Genomic DNA, 27,127 nt, shown 5'->3' with positions numbered 1-27,127 from the left:
CCCATTTATCTCTCAGTCCCCTTGGGCCACCCTTTATTCCTGATGAAGAGCTTATGCTCTAAACCAAGACTGTGATGAAGCAACATCCTCAACAAATAGGAAATAGATCCCAAGTCAGATTTCATCCCCTCTTCTGTTTCCCAGTTCTTTCAGAAATAAGGAATGTCTTTTTCTTCCACTAGAAAGTGGTCTTCCACTTTGCGCTGTCTGATGTGTTATCCCTCACCACTCCTTCAGCCACCTTTTAAGAATCCTTTCAACCTGGTTTTCTAACAATTGTGGAGGTGACCAAAAGCAAACATTTCACTTCTCCTCAATGTCCCATTTCTCCTCCTAAGAGCCATTTTGTCATGTTGTCTCTGTTACAAACAGCCAAGTGCACTTGGTTTCTGAATTGAAATTTTGCCATTGAAGTGAACAGGATTAATATTTATCGATGGCTAGCTGTGTTTGCACAAACTGTAATTATCCACCAATACGATGTCTTTTGTTCCACCAAAACTGGAAACAATGATCTGTGTTTCGATTGCAGTCCGATGTAGAAAATCATCCCAGCGATCTTCACGTTATTATAGTTTTCTGAGGCCATAACATCATTACGTGGCAGTTTGATGTGACTAAAACCTGGATGGAAATCTCTGGATTCTGTTGTAAAAGTATCGGTATAATGTGATTCACACTGCGCGGTCACCAACTGAACGAAGCGGCTGTGTGTTGAAATCCCGTGATGAACAGTTTGTGTTCGACTTGTCATATTGCGGGGAGCTCAGCATTTCCCCAAACAATGGACACACCACCTCCCTGACAGAGTGTTCACAAATCAAACTGACAGCAAAGATTCATGCATGATCGAAAGTGTCCACAACTTTTGACACAACAGATATACGGAGTGAACGTACTCTTTTCTTCATTGGAAATGTTCGACGTTGATTGTAGTGAGCTTGACGTGATTTGAACACACAACCTTCTGAAGTGGAGTCAGACGCGCTACCGTTGCGCCACAAGCTCACGGATGGCCCATGTGCTCTATTCATGCTTAAGGGAAGTGATCGCACTACAATGATTTTACGTTCATGTCTGTTCTGTTTCTCCCCCTTCTCCTTCTGTCTCTCGAAACAATTTCCAACTCTCTCTCAATAAAAATCTGAAAGAACTGCGGGTGCTGTATATCAGGAACAAAAAACAGGAGTTGCCGGTGACCCTTCCACAGAACAGATGGTGATTTGGAAAATGTCGGTTTATATGCAGGAGATATTGTGGGAGGAAGGCGGAGATCAGGACAGAGCCCAAAGCGAGGGAAGAACTGTTGGACAGAAAAAAGAGTTGATAACGATCTGCGTGAGAGGGTGAATAACTGTTAATGGAGAATGTTCGTGGCGAAGTAGTGTGGAATGACAGACTATGTGATAACAAGGCTTGGTGTGTGTGGAAGGGACGAGGATACTATGGAGTTCAGGTCCTAGAATTATTGAATTGGATATTGGGACCAGAGGGATGTGTGGTCCCCAAGTGCAATATTCGGTGCTCTTCGTTCTGCTGGTGCTGAGCTTCGCTGGAACACAACAGCAAACCTGAGACAGAGATGTTGGCCAGGGAACAGGGTGGGGTGTGGAATTGGCAGGCAACTGGAAGCTCAGGGTCTTTTTTGCAGGCAGAACGTAGATGTTCTGTGCAGCAGTCACCCAGAGAATGGGCAGCCCAAAAAACACACTGCAAATTGCTCCCCTGACCGGTAATCGAACCCGGGCCGCAGCGGTGAAAGCACCGAATCCTAACCACGAGACCACCAGGGAGATGGCAGCGAAGTTTGACAGCTCTACTGAAAATTGCTTCCCTGCCCGGAAATCGAACCCGGGTCACGGGAGTTCGAAGGCTTCCACCAAAGTTGTTTCTTGTATCCATTGCTCCCGATGCGGTCTCCTCTACATTGGGGAGACTGGAGCCCCGTCGCAGAATCAAGTCACAGCGTTTGAGGGAACATCTCCAGGACACCCGCAACAATCAACCCCATCGCCCTGTGGCCCCACATTTCAACCTCCCCTCCCACTCTGCCAGGGACATGCAGGACCTGGGCCTCCTCCATCGCCGCTCCCTCCCCACCCGATGTCTGGAGGAAGAACGCCCCAACTTCTGCCTCGGATACATTCAACCCCAGGACATCGATGTGGACTGCACCAGTTTCCTCATTTCCACTCCCCCCACCTTACCTGAGTTCCAACCTTCCATCTGAGCGCTGTCCTCAGGACCTGTCAATCTCCCTTCCCACCGATCCGCTCCACACTCCTCTCTGACCTGTCACCTTCGTCCCCAACCCCATTCACCTATTGTACTCTTTGCTACCTTTGGCCCAGCACCCCCCAATTTATCTCGCCACCCCTGGAAGCGTCCTGCTTCCATTCCTGATGAAGGGCTTTTGCCCGAAACGTCGATTTTCCTGCACCTCGGAAGTTGTCTGACCTGCTGTGCTTTTCCAGCACCACTCTGATCTAAACTCTGGTTTCCAGCATCTACAGTCCGCACTTTTGCCTACCCAATAAACCCAGTGTGCCGATTTCACATCAACAAATAGACACAAGTAGACACAACGTCTACAGAAACCCGAGCCACATTACTTTACATGAAAGACATCTGGGAAATGATGTCCAGACAAATCAAACCTCTCAGCATCATGGTAGCCCACAAACCTACCAACACACTTAAACAGCGGCTAATGAACCTGAAATACCCGATACAAACAACCAGCAAACGAATGTTATTTACAAAATACCATACAAAGAAATATATACATGAACTCTGCCACACAGGTCTCTCTGGCAAGAAATGCTGGGATGAGATAAGGAAGATTTTTTTCAGCCAAAACGAGTCGGCACTGACTGGACATCCATTTAAAATCAAGGCTGTCAGCCCAGGATGGAAGATCCGAAGGGATGAACAGTTTTCTTATTTCCTGAAGATTTACAAAGCTGAGACTGGGTTTTGGTGTTTGTTTCCTTTCCACTCCCAGGAGCCGCAGTGGTTGGGGCGGTGTGTTGGGGAAAGTGAAATGTGCCCGTGAGCAGCGTGTGGGACTATTTCAGCTTCCCCTCCTCCGACAGCGCTATGACTTGACTCTGATGTTCTCAGGGACATTTCCTGACGCGAGACAGTGAAAAGAGTCTCGTTCCTGCAGATCGGGAATTCAAACCGTATGCCGGCTTCAGGACAATGAGAAAGATTAATTGGGGTGTGTGAAGAAGCTGTGAGCTGCATTTCAAACAGGTAGGTGGAGTCAGATGCGTCATCCATTGCGCCCCTGGCACTGTGCGGACCTGACGCCGCCATGCTGCAGAGTTCTGACGTTAACACGGACATGCGCAGCAATGGGAACATTCACAAGAGGAACAGCCAAAGATAATCACCGTCACTGCTTCCCTTCCATAGTCCCAACTTTGTGAAGCAGTATCTTTCACCGGGAAATAAAACACCTTTATCCTCAGGTGCCTGATTAACTTCGATCACGACTTCACGCCCCTCACTGTTCTAGTCTCATTTCCAAACTCTTGGCTCATCGCCTCAATAGCAGCTCTGTGGGTATCTGCTTGTTCCACCCTGTCAGGCAGTGGGTTGCAGATTCCCGACCAGTGCCAATGTGATTGAAATATTTCAACCCATCCACTGGTTGCATTAAAAAAAACCGTGGAGCAATCTCCCTTTTCTTTTGATGTCGTTTCTCAACTGTAGTCGGCAGGGATCACACCTGCGTGTGGGAACCGCAATGGATTTCATGTCCATCGCATTCACCACTCGGCCCACCAATACAGAACCACACTGACAGCTTCATTTCCCAGGTCTATCTGCCTGTGGAGCTGCGAAAGAGTAAATCATTGCTGAGTTTGTTTGAATCCAATCACTTCACAGGTTTCGAAAGGGTTAAATATCTGCAAATGGCGAGTCTGAGTGTTTCATCCCGAAAGATGAAATGGACGTTCAGTCAAAAACAGATATTGCAGGAGCAACTCAGCAGGTCAGGCAGCATCTGTGGAAAGAGAATCAGAGACAACATTTCAGAACTCGTTTTTTACCTCATCCAAGTACAGCCAAACCTGCTGAGTTTTTCCAGCAGTTTCTCTTTCTGTCTCGGATTCTCAGCATCCGCAGTCCTTTACGTTAGAAATTCAATAAATTCAGAAACCCCTTTGTGCTGCCTCAGTGGAAAAGATTTCCGTTTGGGAAACATTTTCCTGAAACCATGAAAAACGTGCACATTCGCAGCCAAGAAAGCGGTAGGAGCGAGAACACGAAGCACTCCGTCCCTGGGTGGTCTCAAACCACCAACCTTTCGGTTAACAGCCGAACGCGCTGACCAATTGCGCCACAGAGACAGGTCCCAGCATGGCCCGCAAAGTGTCTTTGAGGAACCTACTATTCAATTCATAATTCAACCCGCCCCGCCCAAAATTACCATTGTCTTCTATCAGTTTTAATTTTCCATAATAAAGCCTTGGACATTCATTATGGAGACATGGCGACAGCCTGATCCCACGATCTGCAGGCACATCCATGACACTAGGAACGAGCTCTCCTACACCGGAGCCATCGCCCTCCAAGCCTTTCAGTTTTTGCCTCTTCCCGAATTTTCTCATGGGCCCCGAGCCGAGAATGGGTTTGAATTCCTGATGTGCAGAGAATTCTTTCAATGTCTCGGGTCAGTTCATCTCCGGAGAATATCAGAGTCAATCAGCCTCTTAAACAAGGGGACGGTGTCTGGACTGTCTCTGCTCAGTCGGACAGTTCATCCTTCATTCTCCTCGAATTCCACTTCCCAAAGAGTTTCTAAAGATTCACAAAGCTGGAGACTGGGATTTGTGTTTTACTTCCTGAACATTTTTCCACCTGCTAACTGACAATATTTTGCCAAAACCTCTTCCCCATTGTAACACATGCATCATGTTCAGGGATGAGCAATTTCCATTTTGTGGAGACATTCCCAAGTTTGGGAATGCTCTCTTTGGAGCAAAGATGGTTAACTGGAGATTTCCAGGGGCTGTTGGCAATGATGGGAGAAGACGTGGTGTTTTCGCTGCTCGTTGGATGCTGCCTGAACTGCTGTGGTCTTCCAGCACCACTAATCCAGTATTTGGTTTTAAGCATCTGCAGTCATTGTTTTTACCTTGTTGATTTTACCCCAACTGCGAATCCTCTTGCAAGGATGCCTGCCTTGAAGACGTTTTCCTCCTCTCTCTACAAGAATCTCAGGGAGTCCCTCTCCCACTGCAACTCCCAGGTCATTTCCTCTGCTCTGAAGCTCTTCAACCATGTTGTGAAACAAACTCGGTACCAGAGCCACATTTGCCTAGTTTTAAACTTCCAGCTCAGTTACTGTCTCCTTGACTAGTCCGACCTGCCTATCTTCTTTTCCACCTATCCACTCCACCCTCTCCTCCTTGACCTGTCACCTTCATCTCCTCCCCAACTCACCCATTGTACTCTATGCTACTCTCTCCCCACCCCCACCCTCCTCTAGCTTATCTCTCCATGCTTCAGGCTCACTGCCTTTATTCCTGATGAAGGGCTTTTGCCCGAAACGTCGATTTCGCTGCTCGTTGGATGCTGCCTGAACCGCTGTGCTCTTCCAGCACCACTAATCCAGTATTTGGTTTTCAGCATCTGCAGTCATCGTTTTTACCTGAATGATCAGAAGAACCTATTGCCACTGACTAGGGTCAGTTTCCAGAGGACAGGGATTGCAGTTCTTTAATGGAAAGCAGCATTTGTGTAGAACAAACACAGCGAATACTGCAGAAAGCCAACGGGAGGAGTAGCATCAGTGGAAAGGTAAACAGAGCCGACGTTTTGAGTGTGCTACGCTTTTTGTTCAGAACTCAGTGTTTTGCCTCTTCCCGAAGTTGGTCCAGGTCTGTGTCTCAATTGGCAAACCCATGGCAAGTGCAGTGCTGCAATGTGAAGTTATAGCCTTTGCTGTTTAAAAAAAAGCAGTGCATTGTTGAAATGGTGACATATTGGAATGTGGAGAAAGTGAGGACTGGAGGTGAAAGTCGAAAAATGTGGCACTGGAAAAGCACAACAGGTCAGGCAGCATCTGAGGAGCAGGACAGGGAACGTTTCGGGCACAAGCCCTTCATCAGGAATGATGTATGGATGTACTAAGGGGTCTCAGAGTCCCTCCACACCAGTCAATGCCAGTTGTCGGGCAGATGCAGCAGGCAATGAGCGAGGCAAGTGATATATTACGAAGAGGAATTGAGTTCAGAAGTGGGGTCATTGAACATATTCAAGGCTAAGTTCATCTGAGTTTTGAACAACAAAGAAGTGGATGCTTATCGGGGGAGGTAAGAAAATGGTTTTAAGAACAGTACAGGTCATTCACAGAGTCTGACAGCACTGAACAGATCCTTCATCCAACTAGCCCGTGCTGAGTATATTCTCAAACTAAACTCGGCACACCTACCAGTGTTTGGCCCATAAACCTTCGAAAGTTTCGTATTCATGTACTTATCCAAATATCTTTTCAACGTTGTAACTGTACATGTATAAAATCATGAGGGGCATGGATAGGATTAATAGACAAAGTCTTTTCCTGGGGTGGGTGAGTCCAGACCGAGAGGGCATGGGTTTCGTGTTAGAGGGGAAAGATACAAAGAGACCTAAGGGGCAACTGTTTCACGCAGACGATGGTACGTTTATTGAATGATCTGCCAGAGGAAGTGGTGAAGGCTAGTACGATTGCAACATTTAAAAAGCATTTGGGTAGGTGTATGATTAGGAAGGGTTTGGAGGGATATGGGGCCGTGTGCTGTCAGGTGGGACTAGATTGGGTTGGGATAGTTGGTCGGCATGGACAAGTTGGACCAAACAGTCTGTTTCTGTGCTGTACATCTCTATCTCAATGTTCAACATACTCAGTGACCTGGCCTCCACAGTTTTCTGTGACAATGAATTCCATAGATTCACCACTTTCTGGCTAAAGAAATTGCTCCTAATCTCCATTCTCCCTTTATGCTTAGGCTATGCCCATTGGTATTAGTCTCTCCTCCCAATGAAAACATCTTCCCAATATCCACTCTGTCCAGGCCGTTCAATGTTCTGTACGGTTCAGTTAGATCCCCCTTGAATGTGGGCCTGTTAATCAGCATGAACCAAACCCTTCAGAATGAGGACATCCGAGATTAGATTCAACAAAGTGAGAACGGAGGGCGAGAGTTTGGGATGGAGATTTTCAGCTTTTAGGGAATAAGGTAGGAAAGAAAGTTTAATATAAATTATAATTGATCAGATGAGCCGATGGGCCAAGGATTGTGGATGGAGTTTAATTTAGACAAATATGAGCTGTTGCATTTTGATGAGGCAACTCAGGGCAGGACCAATGTGGTTAATGGTAAATTAATGGAATTCTGTGCTCAAGGAAGCAGTAGAGGCAGCTTCATTAAGACACTGTTGGATGGGTTTTTTGCGAGGTAAGGGAACTCAGGGAAGTTGGGATAATGCAATTAGGAGGAGCTGAGACGATTGATCGATCCGCCATGATTTTAATGAATGGCGGAGCAGGGTCGATGGGCCAAATGGCCTACTCCTTCTATTACTTTGAAACGATAACCCTGCGTTTCCCATGGCCAACCCACCTAACCTGCACATCCCTAAACACTGGGCAATTTAGCATAGCCAATCCAAATCAAGGCCAGTGAGCAATGTAGTGATGTGGAAACCAAACACCAGAGAATGAGAGAAAGGGACGAGGAGAATAAATGTACTAGCAATCAAAACTGGATTCTCACCATCACAAAAAATAAGACTAAAAGCTCAGTATATGAATGTGTGCTGCATTGTAACAAAAGCGAATTAATTGACTGCACACATTGTAGAGAATAATTATGATCTGAGACTCCTTCCAGAGACATGGCTTCAGAATGACAAGGATCCGGAATATCGAGGGGATACGTGGCATTCAAGTCGAGTTAGGAGCTCAGTAACGGTAGAGGGTGGGCACTGCTAATCAAAGCACTGATAGCATGGTAGTCTGGTGTCAGCTCGGATTTCAGGTCCTGATTTCTCTGTCCTCTAATCTCCCTGTTCCCACAGAGTTAAATGTTGTCTGTTCTCAGCTCTGCTCGATTTCTGTTGAAGCTTTGACCCCCTTTTACACCTTCTGGAGCAATAAAATATTCGGAGCCTCCTGGGAATGACACCTTATCTATACCCCTTCTGATTTTAAAAATCTCTATAAGGTTAACTGTCAACTTCCTCGGCTCCATTGGAAAAATGTCCCAGATTCTTCTTAACTCAAACCCGCCATTCCCTGCAACACGCTGGTAAAGTCGGGAATAGGGAATTGTATCAAATCACATAAATGTACTGTCTGAAACAATCTAGCTGTGTTCTGGCCTGAGATATTGTGAGTCCCTGGTGTAAGTAATTACGAATGCAATAATTTTGGTCACAGAATTGAACAATCATTTTGCAACAAAGGGATCTACTTTGATAAGGAGGTTTGGTCATTTCTAGGGTAAGTGAACAGTTTGTAGATCAGGGAGATGAAGTTCCAGACACTTGGGAAGGGCAAGAAATGAATTTGATAAATAAGACAAAGAACTGTGGATGCTGGAAATCTGAAACAAAAACTGAAAACACTGGAAAAACTCAGCAAGACTGGAAGCATCTGTGAAGAGAAAGCAGAGTTAAAGTTTCGAGTCCAACAACTCCTCTTCAGGATTCTGAAATAGTTTGTGAGAACCCCTTAAGTTATCTGCCGAGCTTTAAGACCACAATACACAGGAGCAGGATGAGGCCATTTGGCCCATCGAGTCTGCTCTACCAGTCGATATGGCTGATATGTTTCTCTATCCCATTCTGCTGCCCTCTCCTCATAACCCTTGACCCCTTATTATTCAAGAACCTATCTCTGTCTTAAATGCCCTCAATGACTTGGCATCCTCAACCCTTCTCCTAGTGGAAACATCATCTCCACGTCCACACTGTCCAGTCATAGAGTAGCACAGCGCTGCCTGACCCACTGTGATCTCCAGCATTTGTTGTTTTCAGGAAGGATTCCAGCATCTCCAACAACGCGCTTCTAAATTTTGTGCCCAGTTGGTTAGCTCTCCCTGGATGCCGTGAGATTTAACCTTACTCAAGAATCCACTGTGCCGTACCATTAACAAAGTTCCCAGCCCCCACCTCTTTCTGCACACATGGGCAGCACGATGGATCAGTGGTTCGCACTGCTGCCTTACAGCGCCAGGGATCCACTTTCGATTCCACTTTCGATTTCGACTCTCTGTGTGGAGTTTGCACATTCTCCCTGCCGTGTCTGCTGGGTTTCACCCGGGTGCTCTGGTTTCCGCCCAAAATCTAAAGGTGTTCAGTTTCGGGAGAAGTGGCCATACTAGATGGGCCCATAGTGTGCAGTAAGTGTCGTGGCATGGGATAGGGGAATGTGTCCACAGGAGTTACGCTTTGGATGGTCGGTGTGGACTTGTTGGGTTGAATGGCGTGTTTCCACATTGCAGGAATTCTACGTGGCATTCCCCCAAATCCAGAGTCTCAGCAGCCTTGGCTTTTCCCATGGAGAGTGTGGGGGAGGGAAACAATGTTTTACACGGGAGTAAGGTTCTGTGAGTGTGAAGCTAAAAGGAAACGCAGTGCATTGCTTGAGCTGTTTTCCCCGGTATACCAGAGGCTGAGGGGTGATCTTACAGACGTTTATTGAATCATGAGAGGCATGGATAGGGTAAATAGACAAGGTCATTTCCCTGGGATGGGAGAAGTCCAGAACAGGAGGATAATATGTTTGAGGTGAGGGAGGCAAGTGTAAGGAATGATCTGCCGGAGGAAGTGGTGGATGTAGGTCCAATTATAACATTTGAAAGGCATCTGGACGGGTATATGAATAGGAAGAGTTCAGAGGGATATAGGCCAAGTGCTGGTAAATGTGACGAGATTAATTTAGGCTATGTGGTGGGCACGAATGATTTGGCCTGAAGGACCTGTTTCTGTGCTGTGTATCTCTATGACTCTGGCTTGCCCGTCATGTTTGCCCTGCCTATGTGTTCAGTTTCTGTCTGGTGTCGGTGTCAATGCCTTGATATCTCATTTCCTCCATCCCCCCACTTCCACCTCCCCAGATGTTAACCATTTAGTGTCTGGTTGTTTCTCAAGAAGCTGCAATGAAGGTTCATCCTGAATTAACACTTTTTTTTGCTTCCCAAAATCAGACTTACTCACTCCTAGATGTCGTGAAAGATACTAACTTTCAGGTGGAGGTATCCAAAATTCAGAGGTGTCTGTCTTGATGTTTTCACTTTTCGGTCTCTGTAAGATCCTGAATCAGTACCGTCGGGAGGATTAGTTTGAGCGGAGTGAGAATAGAGGGATGAAAGGGAGTGCGATGGGGCTTTCAATTTTGTGGAAAAAGAAAAGAATGTTCTGCAGAAAGTAGAATTGCTTGTTTGGAATTTCTAACCTGGACTAACAGTGATGACTTTTGTAATCTCTTTTTACAGATTATTTGAAGATCTGAAGACGGACATTTCAATATCAATAGATGAAGAGCTTTGCCTGAAACATTGACTCTGCTGCTCCTCAGATGCTGCCTGATCTGCTGTGCTTTGACTCTGACTCTCCAGCATTTGCAGTCCTCAATTTCACGTCAATGTCTGGCAGTCACTGAATCCATCGGGACTATAACAATTTTCGACTCTGATTCTGTGAGAAGGAAACAAGCTTTTTGGTTCCTCTTTCAGTATGTTTTCAGCATCAGTGAGACTGGATGAGAGACCCGACTATTGCAGCACTCTGACTGTGGAGCCAGTAAAAGTTATACATTTGGGAAAAGTAATTCACGGCGGGAAGGTGCTGTACATGCGTTTGTGTGCAGCTGAAGCTTCGGTCATGGAGAAACCCAAGGAATCCCGTCCCGTGGAGAAACCATGAAAATGTGGCGACTGTGGGAAAGGCATCCGTTTCCCATCTGACCTGGAGACTCATGGGCGCCGTCACACCGGGGTGAGACTGTCCTCCTGCTCTGAGTGCGGGAAGACCTTCAGCAATTCCCATGCACTGCAGAGGCACCAGGGGGTCCACACAGGCGAGAGGTCATTCTCCTACCCCGAATGCGGGAAGGCCTTCAGCTATTCCTCCGTCCGACTGACCCACCGCCGGGTCCACATATTAGAGAAGCCCTTCAGCTGCTCCAAGTGCGGGAAGGCCTTCAAGGATACCTCTGCCCTGCTGAGGCACCAGCGGGTCCAGACCGGGGAGAGCCCGTTCTCCTGCCACAAGTGTGGGAAGGGCTTTACCCAGGCATCCCACCTTCGGGTCCATACGGGGGAGAGGCCTTTCCCCTGTCCAGAGTGCGGGAAGGCCTTCAGCAATTCCTCGCACCTGCTGAGGCACAGGTGAGGCCATACCGGGGAAAGGCCGTTCACCTGCCCCGAGTGGAAGCGGAGGTTCTCATCATTCTGCACCTTGCAGAAGCACCAGCGGGCACACCAGTGCTCCCAACAATCTGATTCTGCTGGTGAAGCTGCTGTGGGTCACTGAGAGGACTGAACCCCTGCACATTCTGACAGTGCTTATAGTGGGAGAGTCGGTCGGTTTTTATTGTTTTATGCCGTCGTGCTCCCCCACCCCTGCAACTTTGCTTCCATTGGGCACTGCTGCTCGTTGAGACCAGGAGCTGTTCTCTCCAGATTCTACTGTCCTGTTAAAGAATTGTTGTCTCTTTCTGGGAATGAGTCCCAGCCTGTAAGAAACAGCTGAATACTGGGGTGTCTATTCACATTCAGCAGTGACTTTTAAATTAGATTTACAGTTACGTGTCTGTGAAACAGTGATAGTCCAAAGATTGCACAAAGGCTTGGCAATCCTATGTTGGAAACTGTTTGCTTGAATTGGTATGTTTAAAAATTTTTTTTTTTCTTAATTTGGCGCTTAAGTCTCTGTCTCTGAGATGGTGGGGGACTTGATCAAAGGGTTTAAATCATTGCTATTAATTAGATTATCTTCTTTAACTTTGCCCTAGAAAATTTGCCGTATTTATAATTGTTCGTTTTTGTTTAAATTATAATGTTGATGTGCAAGATCTGTTCTTCACCAAGTCTGGTTTGGGACAGTTGAGAAATTGAGGGATATTGCATGTTTAAATTTCACTGTGTTGTGAATCTGGTGTCAGTGACAGTCATTTGTATTGGGTTGCTTACCCTTAGTTGTCGTGTCTTCCAAACCAAGTATTCACTATGGTAGTGAGTTCTGCAGTCTCACCACACTCTGAGTTTTTTCGTGAAATCCTTAGTAGAGAATTGTAAGGGAAAATGTTGACGAGGGCAGAATATAGGGTCTTAACTACAAATGCCAGGAAGACATTCGACAAAGTAAAAACATGACAATGTATAGACAAATAAAGAACTTTGACAGCAATGAGGAGGTCACACGTCAGAGTTCAAGATAATGGTCGTGACAAAAAGAAACAGTACTCGGCAGATATTGGATATTGTAATTAAGCAAGTTTCTAGATGCTGTAGTTGGTTGAATACGATAATAAGAGATGAAATAACCAAAACCACTCATGTAATTTGATGTCGATAACCATAAAGCAAGTGCATAGTATTGATTATTATAGGCCAATTGCGTGCAAGTAGGCCATTCAGCCCATCGAGTCAACATTGACTGACCGTCCCACCCAGACCCAGTTCGTTACCCTATCCCTGTATCTCCCATGGTCAGTCTACCATCAATTGCATGTCCTTTGGACCGTGGGAGGAGGCCAGAGCACCACGGGAAGCCAACGCAGACACAAGTGGAGAATGTGCAAACTCCACACAGACAGTCTGCCCGAGGGTGGGATCAAATCCAGGTCACTGATGCCGTGAGGCAGCAGTGCTAACCACCGTGTCACCACCACATGCTGCTCTCTAAAGAGGTGAATTTCAAAGACTCGAGAACACTTGTGAGAAAAACAAAACTCTTCTATCTTAAATGAGAGACTAGTCTCTGGCTAGAATTGAGTTGACATTACATTTGCATTAAGTCCTCTCCAGATGTTATACAGCTCCATCGGATCATCTGTTTCTTCTAAACTCAGCCTGACATCCCCTTGTCCCCGATTATAAGTTGAGTAAATGAGCGACCCTCGACCTCACTGGCATGACAAAGGATGCCCTCAATCCAAGTTGACCTTCACTGTCCAACCTCTTGACCTCCACGCCACAATGTGGTCAGCCGCAACTCAGCCCTGAACGAGAGCAGAGGAACTGAATAGACAGCAGTGAGGTGGACATTGCATTCCCAGAGAATATTGTTCAAGTGTGAAATTTGTTCAGCTCACATTCGGATCACTGCAGGGACTATGTCTTTGATCCAAATAACAGTCTAGTTTTGTTGTACATTGTGTGTGTTTTATCTGTGTTTCACTACATGATTTTCTGTTGCTGTCATTCCCATTAGGATGTGTGAATTCAGTACCAGATAATACTTCAGTTCTGAATTTTCCTTGAGGGTTAGTGTAGGACGTACTAAGTGTCAGTCAGAATGGAAGAAGCTCTACTGTTTATTTAACCCTCTGCTGTCATTGTCCTGGGACTGTATGAATGGGGAAGTGTAGAGGAAGTTTTACTCTGTATCTAACCCAATGCAGTCTCTGTCTTGGCAGTGTTTGTTGGGGACAGTGTTGAGGTAGCTTCACTTGAAATTCAAGAGTAGAGGAAGCTTTATTCTGATTGTCATCCCATGCTGTCCTTGTCCTGGGAGGTTTAGATGGCATCTATAATTGAAGTGAATGCAGACTTGGCTGTGGGAGTGGAGGGTACTTGTACCTGAGCACACCCATCTTTGAGATTGCTGTGCTGATCAAGACAATCTCAGACACCTTCATGCACTTTTCCAACCAACCACAGGGTGGTTAAGGATGGGTATAAATGCTGGCATTGCCAGCGATGCCCACACCCCATGCATGAATAAATAGTTTAAAAGTTTACATTCACGTTCCAAACCCTCTAATGTATGATTACTTACATGGAAAATTCTTGTCTGTTTGTAATTTCATTTTAAAACATAGGAATGTGTCAACCATGTAGAAATATAACAAGAAAAACAAATGGAGAATTTAACAGGTAATGAGCAGGAACAGAATGCTGAGTCAGCCTGACCTCCATGGCTGAGAGAGTTCTCCCAGATGTTGAAGTTACACCAGTGCCTTTTATTCTTGCAGCTTCCCCAAAAGTTTGTCCCTGATGTAAGATCATTCAATGACCCGAAGTACGAACTGTTTTTATCTCCATAACTGGTGCCAGACTTGCTGAGTAATTCCAGCGCTTCTGCTCTACCCTTTTATGGGATTTGAGCTTCCCTAAGTCAGTGTAATGAAGAACTGCAGATGATGGAGATCTGAAACACAAAAATGCGTCAAATGCTGGAGAAACTCAATAGGACTGGCAGCACATGTGGAGAGAGAAGCAGAGTTAGCATTTCAAGTGCTGTGACCCTTCTTCACAACTGTTCTGGACTCAAGCCCGGATATTGTCTTTGTTTCTTTCTCTCTCTCTCCACCAGTGTTGCCAGACTGGCTGAGTTTCTCCAGCAATTTCTGTTATGACACTTTCACAAGGTTGATATTTGTTATCCATCCCTAAGTGCAAGGTGTCTTGCTTGTGCCAATTCAGAGGGCAGTTTAAGAGTCAACCACATTGCTGTCGGTCTGGAGTCACATGTAAGTCAGACCATGCAGGGATGGCAGTTTCCCTCTTGAAAGGACATTGGTGAACATGGGATTTTAGGACAATTGACGTCAGTGCCATCGATACCATACTGAGACTTACTTTGTGTTCCCCATTGATGATTTGAATTATTCTCATCTCACCTCTTGCTGTGGTGGGATTTGAACTCATGTTCCCTGGATTACTCATCCTGTGATGTTATGACTACACTGTTGTTTCCCATTCGTTGCTATTTTGTGTTTGTTGTTCACGTCTTTGTCTTCTGATGTTTGGGAAATTGAACCTGTTCAAAAGATTGCCCTAAACTTGTCCCTTTGACCAAGTATTTTGTCACCTGTCTCATCTGTGCTCCGGTCTTGTGATTTTTAAAGGAATTCTCATAATGTTCACGTGAAGCACTTTGAGATAGTTAACTGTACCACAGGTATTATTTGAATGCAGCTTGTGTCCCTATCTTAATATCTGAAAGTACAGGGTCATATTTTAAATGTAGAAGACAAAAATGAGGATGATTTCTTTTCTTTCTGAGGGTTGTGTGTCTTCTTCAAAAGGCAGTGGATTCAAAATCTTTAAGGCAGAGGTAGATAGGTTCTTGATAACCAAGTGGGTGAAAGATTGTCGGGGATGTGTTGGAATGTAGAGTTGAGGTTGAATTCAGATCAGCCATGATCTTATTGAATGCTGCAGCAGGCTCGAAGTGCCGAGTGGCCAACTCCCGCCCATTATATGTTTGTATCAAGCAGTCTGTGTCTCCCCTCTTATAGCTATGAACTGGGTAATTCCTTTCCAATATTGCCCCTTGTAGACAGTTAATTTCACACCGATGGCCCCCTATTGGGAGCAGGCACATTGTAGCAATTGCAGTATTTCTTGTGTTAATTTTGTTGCTTCTTATTCAGTGTTGCTGAGAATCTTCAAACATAAAACCAAAACACTTCTATTATTATCGCACGAAAAGAAGTGTTAGTTTGGATGTAACATTGTTGAATTAGCCATTCCCATCTTTTCCAGAATTCTGTGTTTAAAGCCCTGGAGTCTGGTTTCCACCCCTGAAACAGTTCTTATCAAGGTGATATTTGACATCCTTTGTCACGGTGACAGGGATGAACATTCCCTCGTCGACCTACGGACAGCCTTGATCAGAGTTAATGACAGTACTGACCCTCTTTAGCATCACTCTATCCTCTGGGAGGGTATGATTTTAGCGTCTTCCGTTCTGATTTGTTTTACCGTAGCTGCTGGTGTTGGCATCTATACTAATGATATCCAACTGTACCTGAACACCACTTCTCTCCCGACTCCTCTGTCATTCATAATTTACCAATAATTTTACCTGAATGCCTGCCCAATTTCCAGCATTGGATAACCATAAACATTCCCTTAGTTAAATGTTGTGAAGTGTGAAGCCATTGTTTTAGTCCCCAAGTTCGACCTCAGCCCCCGTACCCACCCCCCCCCCCCCCACTCCCCCACCCCCACCCCAGTAACTCTGTTGACAGTCTTTATGTCACTTTAAAACTAGGATGGATAGATTCGTGAAGAGTCAGGGGATGAACAGTTGCAGGAAAAGGGCAGGAAAGTGACTGTGGGGAATGCCAGATCACCCAGAATCCTACTGAATGGAGAAGCAGGCTCAACGGGCTGAATGGCATATTCCTGTTCCTTTTTCTTATGGTTCCCGAGCCCTTACCTCTGATCCAGGACACTGACTTCAGTATGTGCCATTACTGAGAGTGCTGATTTTCCCTTGTGTAACATCAACAACTTAACAGTTGCTAAAACCTCTTGTTCCTTTGTTACCTCTGAACACAATAGGCCAATGTGTTCAGGGGAGGCGATGGCCGACTTTATTGTCACCAGACTATTCACCCAGGTAATGTTCTAGGGACTTGTGTTCAAAACCAGCCACGGCAGATGGTGGAATCTGAATTCAATATAAATCCGGAATTAAGAGTCTAATGATGACCTCGTTGTGGTTTGTTGTAAAAACTTATCTGGTTTCCTGCCGTCCGAACCTGATCTGATCGACATGTGATTCAGATCCACTGTCAGCTGGTTGAATCTTCACTGCACTTTCAATCAAAACCTCCACTTTCACCTCCCTACTTTTATACTCCATTTAAAGGTCAATCTCCCTTTTGCCTTCCCTGTCAGTCATTGTGCCCCCAGAAGCAGGATTGTGGTTCAGTTTAAAGTAGGTCCTATATCTCTGATTACATCGATACACAATGCAATGAAGAAAGGTTTAGGTACACGAACCTTGATCAGTTCGGGAATTGAGTATAGATATAGTTATGTTGTCGTTATACAGGACGTTGATGAGGCTGTACCTGGAATATTATGATCAGTTTTGGTCCCGTTGGTGTTCTGACTTCTGACTTCTTCAACTCTGGGTTTGTGTTGAACTTGATGGGATACTTTGTCCAACTCAGCATGTTTAAACAGTATCGCTCAGAGGGATTCGTCTGAAACCTTTCAGGAGGTGAGCTCAACAAGATTGAAGTGTTCAAAGTTACTTGGACTCTATTTTAAACTTAGATCAGGACTCGTAGTCAGAGACACATACAGCATGGAAACAGACCCTTTGGTCCAACTTGTCCATGCTGACCTGATATCCTAAAGTAATCTAGTCCCATTTGACAACACCTGACCCAAATCCTGTGAAGTTGTCCCTTTAATATATTTCGCATCTCACCCTACACCCATGCCCTCAAGTTCTGGACTCCCCCATCCCAGGGAAAATAGCTTGTCTATTAACCTGTCCATGCCCCTCATGATTTTGTAACCTCTATTAGGTCACTCCTCTGCCTCTGATGGTCCAGTGAAAACAGTCCCAGCCTATTCAGCCTCTCCCTGGAGCTCAAACCCTCCAACCCCCAGCAACATTCCCGTAAATCGTTTCTCACAGAGAAATCAACGTTTCAATCATGAAGAAGGGTTAATACCCAAACCGCTGACTACTCCACATCCTGGTGCTGCCTGGCTTGCTGCATTCTCCCAACCTCCTGCTTGCCTACTTCGGGTTGCAATATGTAGTGGCTCAGTGTTTACCACTGCAGGCTCACCGTGCCAGGGACCCAGGTTTGATTCCAGCCTTGGGTGGCTGTCTGTGAGGAGTTTTCATATTCTCCCAGTGTCTGCGTGGGTTTTCTCTGGGTGGTCCTGTTTTCTTCCATAGTCCAAAGATGTTCAGGTCATGTGGATTGGTCATGCTTAATTGCCCATAGAGTTAGGTACATTCGTCAGAGGGAAATGGGTCTGGATGGGTTACTCTTCGGAGGGTCGATGTGGACTTGTTGGGACAAATGGCCTGTTTCCACACTGTAGCTAATCTCATCTGCGCTACTTTTGTCACTAACGGATTGCTGAGTAGACTCGATGGGCCGAATGGCCTAACTTCTGCTCCGATGGTCTTGCGGTCTTACGTTTCTCTGGATCATTTCATTTGGCAATGTGCAGTCCCTGGCTCAATGAGCAGCAGTTTCCAATGAAAGCAAAGCTCATATGTTGGTTGAACTCCGACAGTGTGGAAACAGGTCCTTCAGCCCAACACATCTGCACAGATTCTCCGAAGAGTAACCCACTCAGATCCATTTTCGTACCCTCCATAAATTGCACACAGACCCCAAGGGTGGAAGTATTCCGAGTTCCTGGTGCCATGAGGCAGCAGTGCTAACCCTGAGCCACCATGGGGTTGTAGTTGTGGGGGGTGGGGCAGGCAATTGCAGTCCAGCAGAAGACTAAAACAGCCTACCTACTCTCCCAGTGCACCCACTGTCAGAACTGGCAGGAGGTTCAGTCCTGGGGGGTGACTAAAGGCAGCGTTACCGGTGGGATCTGATTGCTGGGAGCGCTGGTGCCCCCGCTGATGCTTCCGCAAGTTGCAGGAAAACATGAACCTCTTCCCACACTCGGGCCCGCTGAAGGGCCTCTCCCCCGTGTGGACACACTGGGGCTTCAGCAGGGCGGAGGAATTGCTGAACGATTTCCCGCAAACAGGGCAGCAGAAAGGCCTCCCCTCTCCACCCCCCATCCCTCCGTGTGGACCAGCTGGTGCTTCAGCAGTGTGGAGGAGCGGGTAAAGCCCTTCCCACACTCGGGCAGGAGAATGGCATCTCCCCGGTGTGGACGGACTGGTGCATCAGCAGGGCTGAGGAATTGATGAATTACTTCCTGCACTTAGGCAACTGAACGGCCTCTCCCCCATGTGGACCCACCAATGGGGCAGCAGGTCGGAGGAAAGTGCAAAGTCCTTCCTGCAGTCGGGGCAGAAGAACGGCTTCTCCTCAGTGTGGACCCACTGGTGTCTCTGCAGGTGGGAAGAACTGCTGAAGGCCATCTCGCACTTGGGGCTGGAGAACATCCTTCCCCGGTATGGACCAACTGGTGCGTCAGCAGGGCAGAGGAATCACTGAAGGCCTTCCCACACTCAGGGCAGCAGAAGGGCCTCTTCATCTCTGTGGACCCTTTGGTGCTTAAGAACCCTTTCAAATTTCACAATATCCGTCTGATCGGAGGGAGACTAGAATTGTGCACAATATTTCAAAAGTGGTCTAAAAAGTGTCCTGTACAACCACAACACAACCTTCCAACTCCAATACTCAGTCAGAGGATTGGGAAAGCTTTCAAAACCCACATAAAACAAACAGGAAGGAATGGAGGGATAAACCGAATTTTTGAGAGTCACCTTGGAAGCATCAATGAGAAATCGGCAGAGAGGGTTTATTGGGGACCCGTTCTCCTTAAATACACTATATACGTATTTCTCTTGTGCTCTTCGTAGTTTCTCTGTGCTGCAGTGTGTAGTGGCTCGTGGAAATAATGTCCTGATGCAGCTTCGTTTGTGGGTGTTGGGATGATTGCTTCTGCAGTTAAGTACTTGGTTTGGGTCTGTTGTTTTTCTGTAGATGCCAGTTTGAAGTTCCCCATTGACTGTTCGCTCTACTGTGACATCAAGGAATGGCGCTTTGTTGTTGTTCTCCTCCCCGTCAAACGAGGAGCCCCCCTTAGACCATAGTCTCACGACTTGGAACAGCAATATACAGACTAGTCAAAGGCTTCTACTGAAGGCTAAAACACCTAGTCGAAGATTCACTCCACTCCATTTACTCCATCCAAGAATTCCTGAACACCAAAGACACTGAGATAGAAAAGGATGGATTAATGTTGTCCTTTGACATAACAGCCCTGTTCACATCCATTAACATCAACGTGGCCAAAGAAAACTGAAGACACTACTCGAAGAACCAAAGACAAAAACACAGCATCAACTTCATCAGCAAAGATAGCACTGTCAAGCTCGTGGAACTGTGCCTTACCATCCACTTCATATTCAATAACAAGCCCGACAAACAAATCAACAAAATACGCACGAAACCTCCAGCATCAGGATTCCTAGCAGAAGCAATAATGCAGAGACTCGAACAGACAGCCCTTCCAACGATCCAACCCAAACTTTGGGTCCGCTACAGCGATGACACTTTTGTCATCAAAAACTGAAACAAATTAGAGGAAACCTACAACACCATCAACAATATCCTTACTGGCATAAAATTCACAAAAGAGGAGACCAACAACAAAGTGCCATTTCTAGATGTCACAGGAGAGCGAACAGTCAATGGTAAATTCAAAACAGCGTCTATCGGAAAACAATGCACGCGAACCAAGAACTTAACCACAGAAGCAATCACCCCGACACATACAAACATATCTGAATCAGGACACTATTTCAACGAGCCACGACACACTGCAGCACCCAGGAACTACGAAGATCAATAAATAACTGTATAGAGCAATTACGAAGAACGGGGAGCCTATAAACCCTCTGAAAACAGTTTCTCTGACCGGGAATCGAACCCGGGCCGCGGCGGTGAGAGCGCCGAATCCTAACCACTAGACCACCAGGGAATTGCAAACACAGCCTGATAGCTCTACTGAAAATTACTTCCCTGCCCGGAAATCGAATCCGGGCCGTGGTCGTTCGAAGGCTTTCACCTGTGTATCCAACAATGTCATTTCTTGTATCCATTGCACCTGATGCAGTCTCCTCTACATTGGGGAGACTGGCGACTCCTCGCAGAGTCAAGTCACAGCGCTTGAGGGAACATCTCCAGGACACCGGCACCAATCAACCCCATCGCCCTATGGCCCAACATTTCAAACCCCCTCCCACTCTGCCGAGGACATGCAGGTCCTGGGCCTCCTCCATCGCCGCTCCCTCCCGACTCGATGCCTGGAGGATGAACGTCTCATCTTCCGCTTGGGGTCAATTCAACCCCAGGCCATCAATGTGGACTTCATCAGTTTCCTCATTTCCCCTCCCCCACCTTATCTCAATTGTAGCCTTCCAGCTCAGCGCTGTCCTCATGATCTGTCCTACCTGCCAATCTCCCTCCCCACCTATCCGCTCCACCCTCCTCTCTGATCTGTCACCTCCATCCCCACCCACATTCATCTATTGTACTTTTTGCTACCTTTGGCCCAGCACACCCCAGCCCCAATTTATCTCTCCACCCTGGAGGGATCCTGCCTCTATTCCTGATGAAGGGCTTTTGCCCGGAACGTCGATTTTCCTGCTCCTCCGATGCTTTCTGACCTGCTGTGCTTTTCTAGCACCACTCTGATCTAAGCTCTGGTTTCCAGCATCTGCAGTCCTCATTTTTGCCGACCCAATAAACTCAGTGTGCCAATTTCACATCAACAAACTGACACAAGTAGACACAACGTCTGCAGAAACCCTAGCCACATTACTTTACAATAAAGACATCTGGGAAATTATGTCCGGAGAACTCAATCCTCTCAGCATCATGGTAGCCCACAAACCTACCAACACAACTTAAACAGCGGCTCATGAACCTGAAATACCCGATACAAACAACCAGAAAACGAATGTAATTTACAAAATACTATACAAGGAAATATATACATGAAATCTGCCGCACAGTTCTCTGTGGCAAGAAATGCTGGGATGAGATAAGGAAGATTTTTTCAGCCAAAACGAATCGACACTGACTGGACAGCCATTTAAAATCAACGCTGTCAGCCCACGATGGAAGATCCGAAAGGATGTACAGTTTTCTTATTTCCTGAAGATTTACAAAGCTGAGACTGGGTTTTGGTGTTTGTTCCCTTTCCACTCCCAAGAGCCGCAGTGGTTGGGGCGGTGAGTTGGGGAAAGTGAAATGTGCCCATGAGCAGCATGTGGGTCTCTTTCAGCTTCCCCTCCTCTGACAGCGCTGTGACGGGACTCTGATGTTCTAAGGGACATTTACTGACGCGAGACAGTGAAAATATTCTCATTCCTGCAGATTAGGAATTGTACCCATACGCCGGTTTCATGACAATGAGAAAGCTGAATTGGGATGTGTGAAGAAGCTGTGAGGTCCAGTTGAAACAAGTAGGTGGAGTCAGATACGTCATCCATTGCCCCCATGGTCCTGAAGAAATGTTTGCTTTTGTCTGCTTGAGAGACTTTGGACACTGGTGTGGCAGGGAGAATACTGAGATACCGAGTGAGGGAGATTCAGTGCGCTGACTGTGAAAAGTGCTTTAAACCATTTACTCAGATTGGGGAATTAAAATCACACCCCTCGCAGTGGGAAAGACAATGTCCCCGCTCTGTTTGTAATTTCAAACCCAGAGCAACACAAGGAAAGCTCCACCCAATGGGGAAACCGTGGAAATGTGGGGACTGTGGGAAAGGATTCCCTTCCCCATCAGTGCTGGAAACCCACAGACGGATTCAGAATGGGGTGAGGACGTTCACCTGCTCAGTGTGCAGGAAGGGGTTCAGTCAGAGAGAAGCCATTCACGTGCCCCATGTGCTGGGGAGAGTTCACTCAGTCAGCTGCACTACCCTCCCACCAGTGGGTCCACACTGGAGAGAGGCCATTCACCTGCTGTAAGTTCCAAAATGGCTTCATCTGCTCCTCCCACCTGCGGCGGCGCCATCGAGTTCACGTGCCAGCGCAAGGACATGAAAGGAGCGATGGCCAAGTGCTCCGATCAACCCAGCACTGGGGCGTCCCAGGTTCGAATCCCACTGCGGTAGATTGCAGAATTGGAGTTCTGTCAGTCATCTGGACTTCAGAATCTCAGGATGAAACCACTTTTAGGGGGAAAAAGTACCATCTGATTCACTGATGTCCTTTTTAGTGACGGAACCTGCCGTTGCGGGAAAGAGTTCACTCAGTCATCCCAGCTGCATGTTTTACCGGGCTGTACCAGGGATCCAGTTACAAACGGACAACTCAGCTGACCAACAAAGAAAGTGGGGTGGGGGGACTGGGTGCACTTTGACCTGGAGGTGTTTTCTTTAAAAACTACTTTTTGTATGCCTTTTTCCTGGGGAAATCTGAAGCTGTAACAAAATAGGGTCGGAGTAAAGGTTACCTGAACTTACCGCCCGGCTTAGACTCTGTGAGGTCCAACAGGTTTTTGTTTTAAAGCTGCTCATTTCTTTCAGCCTCCAGCACTAATGTCATGTCTCAGAAGGACCAGTGAATGAGTAGCTAATATTGTTCCAAACTGTATATTTTTTCAGGACTTCTGGTTCATTGTTTCATTGAAATTGCAAAGTTTACTGGCAACAGTGGGAGGTGTGGGCTGTATTCACTGGAAACAAAGTTTTAAAATCTCACAAACACCAGGGTATATTCTAACAGGTTTATTTGGAAACACTAGGTTTCGAAGTGCTGCTCCCTCTTCAGGTAGCTGTGGTGTAGAATCACAAGACACAGAATATATCGCAAAAACATTAGACTGTCATGCAACATAAGTGACATATTGAAGAAACCGAGATTACTGTTAAATCTTTCATCTTTTAAAATGGGCTGCAGATTTCGGTTCACTAATTTGTACATTCCAGAACTTCTTTTAAGTCACGTTCTCCAGGAAACTTGATGTTTTATAAAAGGAGGTAACACCTCACATCAAACAACGCATGAAAGCTGTGAGGTGAGAGTCTGTCTGTATCCCAATCTTGAGTCAGACTGGTTCTATTTCCAAATATATAATCCTGCAAATGCAAATTCACCCCAAATGTGTGAGTGCATGAATGAGAGAGACAGTGTGTATGTGCGCGTGCAGGCTGGGTAAAGTGTGTGTGTGATGGAGTGTAATCATGTGCGAAGATGTATGCGTGGGTGTGAGTGTGGGGGGCGTATTAGTGTGTGTCTGAGAGAGACCATGCCTGTCGGAAAGGCACTGCACGAGCGTGTGAATATGTGCGTGTGTGAGAGTGAGACAGAGAGAGCGTAACAGTGAAGTGGGGTTACCTGTCATGTGACATGAACCCATGGTAGCGATTGAGGCCATCCTCCTGGTTTCCGAACTTGGCTATCAGCCTTTGCTGGGCCACTAAAAATGATTAAGCAGTTACACAACACACATTGGAGTGGGCAGGGTGGGACTTGTTTTTCGATTTGCAGAAGGTGGGACTTTCTGGGTGCTGGAAACGAAGGAATACACATACTGGAGGACCTTCGGCACAGAGAGATGGAGCTGGAAGCCAGGCTGCAGACACGTTGGGGGATTCACTGTGGAAACAGGCCGTTTGGCCCACCAAGTCCACACTGACCCTCCGAAGAACATACCCCCACCCCCCCCCCCCCGACCCACCCGATAACCCCACAGCTAATCCCTGAATTTAGAACGTCCAATCCACTCTAGCCTGCACATCTTTGGAACATGGGAGAAAACCCGAGCACCCAGAGGAAACCGACGCGGACAGGGGTTGGGGGAGGGGTAGGAAAGTGCAAAATCCACACAGTCACTGTGAGGGTGGGATTGAACCCAGGTCCCTGGCGCTGCGAGGAATCCCCTCTCCAGCTCTCGGCAATCAATTGGCTTCTCCCCAATCCTGGTGACACTCCAATTAGTTTGAGGAATTCAATTTGCTTCCACAAAGTTTCCACGGGGCAGGGGTCGTTGTTACTCGGCAGATTCAACGATCCAATGAAGGGCTCGTCTATAGCGAGAACACTGGTCCACATTTCGCTGAAAAATTAAAGTTCTCTCCGCAATTAGAACCCTTGAGTACTCCCACGCAGGCTGCGTGTATTCACGGGGATTCTCAATGCATGTTGATATTTGAATTCATTTCCTGCAGACAAACATTACCCCTCCTGGATTCAAACACTGCTGATATTCAGGCCCTGACTAAATTTCTTGTCCATGCCTGAAAAGCAAATCCTCCTCTGCTAATAACTTGAGAAAACAGATCACTGCTGTCAGTGCAAGGCAGAAAATAGGATGAGAGAATTTTGGTTTGAACAGAACAGCCTTCTCTTTCTTCTACCCGAAATCTCTGTCTCTCAATTCCTAAATCTTTCAATGTATTCCAACCCAAATTCATCCTTCCATCCTCCTGCCTTTGCCCAGCTCCCCTCTCCTGAAAGTGCTGACCCTCTGTTCAGTTTCTCAGCCATGTCTCGCCATCCTTAGTATATAGCCCACATCGTGATTTAGTTTTTAAAACAGAAAGGCAGTGGTTTGCTGATGCCAGGATGTGAGGGTGACTGCACTCACACAGTGTTCCAGACTCGTCTCTCGTGTCATTCAGAAAAGTCTGCACTGCACATGTGCAGAGAAGGGGATGCTGTGAGTGGGTGGGATGCATTCTCACCTCCCCATCCAATCATCCCCACAGCGTCCCCTGTCCATTCCTTCACTGCCACCCATAGCATCCCCTGTCCATTCTCTCTCTCTACCCTAACCTACCAGTCCCTTCTCTCTCTCCCACACCTGCCACTCTCCCCACCCCGTCCATTCTATCGCTGCCTCTCTGCCCTCTGTCCAGTCCCTCATCCACCCTCTGTCCCCATCCATTCCCTTTATCGCTCCACCCTCTGCCTTCCCCAATCCAGTCCCTTCCCTTACACTCATTTTCTCTCACCTCCCACACGCTGCCCCCATCCATTCCTTCTCTCCCCCACCTTGTCCCGCCATTCATTGTTGCTCTCTTTCTCCACCATCTACCCCGACCATTCTCACCTCAACCTTTGCCCCGTCCATTCTCTCCCCACCCACTGCCGCCCGTCCATTTTCTCCCTATCTACTGCTCCCGTCCATTCTCTCCCCACCCACTATCCCCGTCCTTTATCTCCCCACCCACTGCCCCGTCCATTCTGTCCTGATCCACTGCTCCCCGTTCAATCTCTCCCCACCCACTGCCCCCATGAATTCTCTCACCACCCACTGCCCCCTCCATTCTTTCCTCACCCACTGCCCCGTCCATTCTCTCCCCACCCACTGCCCCATGAATTCTCTCCCCACCTACTATCCCCATCCATTATCACCCCACCCATTGACCCCTGTCCATTCTCTCCCCACCCACTGCCCCGTTTCCATTCTGTCCTGATCCACTGCTCCCCGTTCAATCTCTCCCCACCCACTGCCCCCATGAATTCTCTCCCCACACACTGCCCTCCTCCGTTCTCTCCCCACCCACTGCCCCATGAATTATCTCCCCACCCACTTCCCCCGTCCATTCTCTCCCCACCCACTGCCCCATGAATTCTCTCCCCACCCACTATCCCCGTCCATTTTCTCCCCACCCATTGACCCCTGTCCATTCTCTCCCCACCCACTGCCCCGTTTCCATTCTGTCATGATCCACTGCTCCCCGTTCAATCTCTCCCCACCCACTGCCCCCGTCCATTCTCTCCCCACCCACTGCCCCGTCCATTCTCTCCCCACCCACTGCCCCGTCCATTCTCTCTCCCCACACTCTGCAACCAATTTCTTTCGCTTCACATTCTTCAACTCCGCATTTTCTCTCTCCTCCCCAATCCTCTTCACCACATTCTCTCTGTCTGCTCCCACCCTGTGTACCCCATGCATTCTCTACCCCCGATGCTCTGGTCTCCTGCCCATTTTCTCTCTTTTTCTTCCCCCAGTCTCCGCGCCCCCCCCCCCTCCAATCTCACTCTGAGTACCCTCACTCCGTCCTTTCTCGTGCCTCGAGCCCTCTTTGATCGCTGTATTAAACCCTTCTAATGATAGACAGAGAGAATGGATGGTGATGGCGACCTTGGGTGGGGGTGGGGAAGGGAAGCGTGAGAAATGTCTGACCTTTAACATTGATAATAGCTAAAATAATGTATTCAGAAACATCAGTAATGTCTGAAAGTACATTCAAATGTTTAAAAAAGCTGCAGACATCTTTCTGAAAATTGCATTGAAATCTGTGCGGTTAGGCCACAGTTGAGGACAGCTGGTAAGCTTGGAATGGCCGATTCCTAGTCTTGTGAAATTGGTTCAGAATATGTAGAAATACAGTCATAGAGTTGCAGAGAACAGAAACAAACCTTTCGGTCCATGCCGACAACATAATTTCCTAAATTAACCTAGTGATCCATTTGCCAGCATTTGGCCCATATCTCTCTCAGCCCTTCCTATTCATGCCTCCATCCAGATGCCTT

The 27,127-nt window shown here is 47.1% G+C and overlaps 3 non-coding genes across 3 annotated transcripts; all 3 read right to left on the bottom strand.

Moving 5' to 3' along the window:
- Window positions 1-936: 936 nt before the first annotated feature.
- Window positions 937-1,008, bottom strand: trnaw-cca (transfer RNA tryptophan (anticodon CCA)). Its single transcript has one exon. It is a non-coding gene; the product is annotated as a tRNA-Trp (tRNA).
- Window positions 1,009-4,287: 3,279 nt separating this feature from the next.
- Window positions 4,288-4,361, bottom strand: trnan-guu (transfer RNA asparagine (anticodon GUU)). The gene has a single exon. It is a non-coding gene; the product is annotated as a tRNA-Asn (tRNA).
- Window positions 4,362-20,540: 16,179 nt separating this feature from the next.
- Window positions 20,541-20,612, bottom strand: trnae-cuc (transfer RNA glutamic acid (anticodon CUC)). The gene has a single exon. It is a non-coding gene; the product is annotated as a tRNA-Glu (tRNA).
- Window positions 20,613-27,127: the final 6,515 nt, after the last annotated feature.

The sequence above is a fragment of the Chiloscyllium punctatum genome, chromosome 36 (genome assembly GCF_047496795.1).
Source record: "Chiloscyllium punctatum isolate Juve2018m chromosome 36, sChiPun1.3, whole genome shotgun sequence".
Classification (NCBI taxonomy): domain Eukaryota; kingdom Metazoa; phylum Chordata; class Chondrichthyes; order Orectolobiformes; family Hemiscylliidae; genus Chiloscyllium; species Chiloscyllium punctatum.
This window is presented reverse-complemented; position numbering and strand designations above follow the sequence as displayed.